The 6,396-nt window shown below is 30.9% G+C and overlaps 1 protein-coding gene across 3 annotated transcripts in view; it reads right to left on the minus strand.

Moving 5' to 3' along the window:
- Positions 1–5,644, minus strand: part of LOC106465160 (leukocyte receptor cluster member 1 homolog) — a 32,007-nt gene extending 26,363 nt beyond the window's left edge. Inside the window, exon 1 of one of the 3 annotated variants that reach the window (XM_013925362.2) lies at positions 5,447–5,644. The gene's annotated coding sequence lies outside the window, so the exon portion shown is untranslated. Of the gene's footprint in view, positions 1–5,414 lie in introns of all 3 variants that reach the window. The other 2 variants (XM_013925360.2, XM_013925361.2) reach the window with 2 other exon arrangements.
- Positions 5,645–6,396: the final 752 nt, after the last annotated feature.

Here is a 6,396-nt window from a genome sequence, read left to right on the forward strand (position 1 = left end):
AACCTAAAATCATATTTGCCCTACCACTAGCAGCAACATACTGCTTGGATAGTTTGAGAGACTGTTCAACTATTACACCAAGATTTCTTTCTTTCATGACACTGTTAAAGTTATCCCCCTCCAAATTATACTTAAAATACAAATTATGATAACCCACATGCATTATCTTGCATTTATTATAATTAAACCCATCTGTCATTTATTTGCCCAACTCACTAAATGATCTAAATCCTATTGTAAATCAGCAGCATCCTCTTCATAGCTAGCAATATCCAATACTTTAATATCATCTGCAATTTTAAGTAATTTATTGACCATTCTTTCATCTATGTCATTGATGTAAATCAAAAAGAAATAAGGTCCTAAGACTGAGCCCTGAGGTACACTTGTGACGTTAATCCAGTTTGAACCTAACTCCATTTGTAACAACCCTCTACTTTCTTACATCCATCCACTCTTCTTTCTATCCAATTTACTAACTTATCCCCCAAACCTATAGAGATAATTTTTTTTAACAAACCTTTTATGTGGTACCTTATCAAATATTTTTTGAAAATCCAAATACACCAAATCTACACTCTTACACTCATCTGAATTAGCAGTAATTTTTACAAAGCATGTCAAAAGATTTGTAAGACAAGATTTTTGTTGAGTGAAACCATGATAACAATTCAATAAAATTCTAAACTTTATTAACTGACTCTGCAAAGCATCTTTTATCAGACTTTCCAAAAATTTTCTACAACTGATGTAAGAATAATGGGTCTATAACTACTGGGACAATTTTTATTACCTCCCTTGAAAAGAGGAGTTACATTAGCTAATGTCCAATCCTCTGTTACCTGCCTACTATTAAAGGACTGCCAAAATGTAGTAGCAAGTGGTTCACATATCAAATTTTTTAACCTCCTTCAAAACCCTTGGGAAAATATTATGATGAGATCAGGATTGTTACTGATAATATCAATGATGTAATAGTTATTGAAAACAAATTTAAGACATAATTATTGAGATTACATGGAGTTAAATAGTGATTGAGAGGTTTCTTGAAGTGACTAAGGATGGTTTTCTGCACCAAATGGTTAGTGTGTCAACCATTGGGAACATCATTTTAGATTTATTGTTAACCACTAATAATAGTATAGTTGCAGGAGTTGAACTGGGAAGAGAGATCACAGCATAGTTAAGACTGATGATGATATTTTGCTACATTCTGTCATAAAAAGAAATGAAGTTTTAGTCCCAAATTTCCAGAAAGTCACCTCTGAGGTCGCAAGACAAGATTTATGAGCAGAGCATTTGGATAATGAATTAAAAAGTGATGTTGGATGTATCTGGAAAATGTATAAAAATTAATTACTTTAATTCAAGATATAAGCATGTTCCTTAAAAGAAAAAAAAAAGAGTATAATAACGAAAATCCCACCTAATAGGCTTACTAAGGGCATACTTTAAAGGAGAAAATTAGGAATAAATACAAGTTAAAGAAGCTTTAAATGAATGATAAGATGGAAGCTTTACTACATTGTAGGAAGGTTTGTTTGTTTGTTTTTGAATTTTGTCCCTAATTTAGCAGTGTAAGACTAGAGGGAAAGCAGCTAGTCATCACCACCCACCGCCAACTCTTGGGCTACTCTTTTATCGACGAATAGTGGAATTGACCGTCACATTATAACGCCCCCACAGCTAAAAGGGCTAGCATTTTTGGTGTGACATGGATTTGAACCCGCGACCCTCAGATTGCGAGTCTAGTGCCTTAACCACCTGGCCATGCCGGGCCATTGTAGGAAGGCTAGAAATTATTAGAGAATCCAATAAGGCTATGAGAAACAGTTGTATGGTAATGTGAAAACTAACTCTCAAGGAATTATTGTACGTGTGTTAAAATAAGAGTAGGTCCTTAAGGTATGCTGATGGCAAGGTTTTTGTTGAAGACTAAGAAAGGACTGAACTTTCTAATTTTCTCATCCGTTTTTTTTTGCAAAATAAGATATTAGTAATTTTTCCAACCCTGAGTATTTTATGTGAAATATTGGAATTGACTTCTAACATGTTGATACTAATCCTTTAATGGTAACAAGAAAGACTGACTGATGAAAAACAGATGAAGCATCAGGACCATCCAAGGTTTTCCTGCATAGATTAAAGGAGATAAAAGATTAGATATGCAAGCCTCTCTCTCTTGTTTCTAATACTGTAGATCAACAGACAGTGGGCAGATATCAATGGATGGGTGAGTTTTTATGTTATTTCTATTCAATAAGATTAACATTTACCCAGGAACTTATAGACCAGTTAATCTTACTTTGTACAGAGAAAACTTGTACATTGTCTGATAAAGAAGTTTTAAAATAACATTTAGTGAAGTATGGTATTATGAAACACGGACAACATGGATTCATTAAAGGGAAACCTTGCTTTGATTATATTGACAATGGAAAAGGTTGGATTAAGTATACCTAGATTAAAAAAACAGCAATATAAGATGCCACTTACAAAATTAGCTAAGAAAATCACATTGGTGAAAGATAAGTAAATTGGATTGTAGGATGCTTGGAAGAGAGAAAGAAATTGTTATTAATGAAGTTCAGTAAAATTAGATACTTCCTACTAGTGGAGTTCTCCAAAGGTTATGTGCTTGGACCTCTGCTTTTTTATTTACATTAATGATACTAACAGGAAGATGTTAATTAGTATAGCTAAGAAAATATTTACCTATGAGCATCTATCAAATAATATCATGTAAAATAACCAACTAATCAAAATTACAAGTGAATTATTTAATATCATGTAAAATAATATACTAATTGAAATTAGTGTTTCTAATTATTACTATTTTTGATTAATCCAGCTATCCAAGTTTCATGTCAGAATAATCAATTAGTTAAATGTAATTGATTAATAAGCCTGATGAGAAATTGACTATCAAATTCCACCAATCACCCAGCTCTTATAATTAATAAATTAATGAAATGTATTAATAATTTTAAACTCATAGGCATTTATAGCTTTATTGAGAATGTTGAGGTAATACAGAATCACTTGGATCAACTGTTAAGTTGGACAAAGATTTGGAAACGACATTTAATTATAGAAAGTACAAAGTAATATATTTGGATTGCCATAATTTGTTTTACACAATCAATACAGATGAGGAACCACTCAGTGACTGAAGAACGGGGTTTTAATATAAACGTAGTTGAAGGTACGTCACTCAAGCAGCTTTACTGTTAGCAACAGAATACAGCCACTGTAGCTTGAATGACATACCTTCAACTACATTTATATTAAAACCCGCCCTAAAGTTCTTTTAGCTTTACTGTTAGCAACAGAATACAGCCACTGTAAATAGAACTTTAGGGTGGGTTTTGATATAAATGTAGTTGAAGGTACGTCACTCAAGCTACAGTGGCTGTATTCTGTTGCTAACAATAAAGCTAATAGAACTTTAGGGTGCTTTTATACATATACTGTTTATTATAAGTCAACAGAGGTAATTGTCTCTTTATACAAATCACAAGTTAGGCTTCTATTAGAATACTGTGTACAGTTTTACTTTCCTCATCTGAAATGACCTATTGAAAACAGTTCAGAGTGTTCTTGGTAGTGAAGGGTTATCTTATAGGAATATGTTAAGATCTCTGTGTTCCCCTAAGAAATAATGGTAAGTGATTTTAATGAAACTTCTACAGAATTATGAAGGTTATCTATAGGGTAAAAAACTCTGATTTCTTCGTGCTATTGTGAGATAGCAAATTCTAATTTTATTTTGTTATGGTTTTGTTTAACATTAATGTATTATTCCTTGTCTCATTTAGGTCAATAATGAATTTTTATACATAGAGCACACTGATTTTGAGTATGTATGTATTATGAATCTGACACAAATCTCCTCTAGCATTGTTGTACAGATATAAATGTTGTGATAGATTATGTAGATTTAATGTAATAGATAGTCACATGTTCTAGCTGTTAAATAACAAGCTTTGCTGGAACTTGAAAATAGGTATGTTCAGGAGATATAATTAGAAAGAATTATTGTTCAATATTGTTCTTAATATTTAGAACTGGTTTAATTTGAAAACTCTGTTATTCTCTGGTGAATTATGTTTTATATTTTTTTGGTTCTTTGTCCTAATGTTTTTGATATTTACTTAAATTTATTAACGTTTGTACCTAGTCCTGGCCAGACACGGATTTACTAATTGTCTTTTGCAAGCGATAAAATTTGTATTCTACTTGTTTGAAAATTTTATTTATATTTTTATATTAAATAAATTGTTTTTGCTTGACCTGAAATTTATTAGCATTTTGTTTAGGTCGTTACACTATATTCTGAATATGGAATTTACTATTTATCTGATTGACTCTAATTATTTGAATAAAAAACTAGTAAGCTACTGACATATGTATCTTAATGTCCAGAACATATAATCTTATCATATCTTAGAAAGTATTATTTGTATGTTAAAAAATAACTATACATTTTAGTTCCTGCAGTATATCCATACATACTTTAAACCTGAATGTTGTCTGCAGAATTTCTCTGGATATAAAGGTTGTACTTCTTCTTCGTAAACATCAAATGTTTGTCCTTGTTATAAGCAAGGTTACATTGGCTCTATGATAAGAAAACTGCTGGCACGATGGAAAGAGCATGCAAATTTCAAAATGCCAAATATATAACTAAAGCACAACAAAGGTGAGCATGACATAGTCGTCCATTAAAATTTTATTTTATGATCTTAAGGGCCAATGATGAAAGTATCTCCATATAAAATTAAAGGTTCACTCTTTTATAAAATGATGCTAGAACTCAATCATGTCAGTTTCTGCTTGGAAACTGTTACCCACCTTATAACTTAAAAGAAAATAGCTATCTTCTAATAACTCTGAAGTTAACATTTTTTCTAAAATAATGGGTTGCATTGGAAGTAGTGGAAGCCAGTTTAAGGGAATTCTTTTTTTTATATGAAAAATAAAGGATTAGATTAAATTTTTACTTACAGGTTCAAAACTCTACCGATTCGGATAAAAATGTAATACTTTATAATAAAATAGAAAAAACTTTTAGTTGGAGCAACTGTAAATCTTAATGTTTTCGAAAAACAAAGAACTCAACAACGATTTTCTAAAATCATATTTTTTTTAACATGCTCCTCGTAGAACTAGAATGCACGTAAATTACATTGTAAATTGTAATTACATTTACAATCAACGAATCTCTTAGTCTTACTAACTTCAACTAAGTTAATGAGAATAGAGAAGTTAGTCTTGTCTTACCCTAATTTCTAAATTCTGTCATATAATATTAATAATTTACTGTCTGACGAACTGAGTCTGCCCGAAACGTTGCACAAAACACAATAATATTTTTATTTAGTCGTGTTAATTTATAATCTATCTTTTATTACCATTTATCCAAATTGTTTGTAATTGTACTTACTCCTGCTGAACGACATTCACTCAACGCTAAAGTATCCACCTGACAATGCTTGGTAAACCTAGTAGAACGTAATGTTTTTTAAAACTTAAAATAAGAAAATAAGTTAGTTGCATATTATAAGTTCTTCCTTAACTTAAGTCACTCAAAACTGCTTTCAGTAATATCTTATCATAAATTTTTGCGCATCAAATAAGTACATTAATAGCAGGGTAATTATCGAAATTTATTAAGCGCAACAAATTTTTAAAATTTCCGAGATTAACTAGTAATGCCTGGCCAGGATTTTGTATAACTTAATATCTGAAAGTAAAAATGCTCCCCAGTAGCACAGCGGTTTGTCTCCAGATTTAAACGCTAGAAACTATATCACAATCTAATTATTCTCACCAATCTCGCTTGTATTCAGAACAGGATCGTTTTATAACATTTAATTAAGCATGCCATAACACATCCAAAACGCCAAGTCCAGTCCACAAGATAACGAAATAATTTATTTCTTCAAAATGATTTTGCTAAAGGCTGTGTTTACTTGAACTTTTTAAGTTTTAAATTCACAAACAATGTTTCAACAGAAACTCTTAAAGCAATCTATGCCTTACTTATAGAATTTCATCGATAACTGATCTAGTAACTGAATAGATGTTACTAACACTAAACTGAATCTCTCACAGGATACACACTAACTACTTCGTAGATTCTCGTATTTATATTATATCAATTTTTCTACATACTACGTGAAATTTCGTGTTCTTTAATTTTCATGAACTTCTGAGATTTTTTGTATGCCTACCAACAGTTGAAGATTCTTATTTCACATTTTCTGACATTCATCCAGATAAATGACTAATTGATTCAAAATGTATGGATGAATCTCTCCATCGGAAATGGATGAAGAGCTGTTGTACTGATCTATTTAATCCAAGAACCTAACAAATTCAAAATTTCCTACC

This window comes from Limulus polyphemus, unplaced genomic scaffold (assembly GCF_000517525.1).
Source record: "Limulus polyphemus unplaced genomic scaffold, Limulus_polyphemus-2.1.2 Scaffold1852, whole genome shotgun sequence".
Taxonomy (NCBI): Eukaryota; Metazoa; Arthropoda; class Merostomata; order Xiphosura; family Limulidae; genus Limulus; species Limulus polyphemus.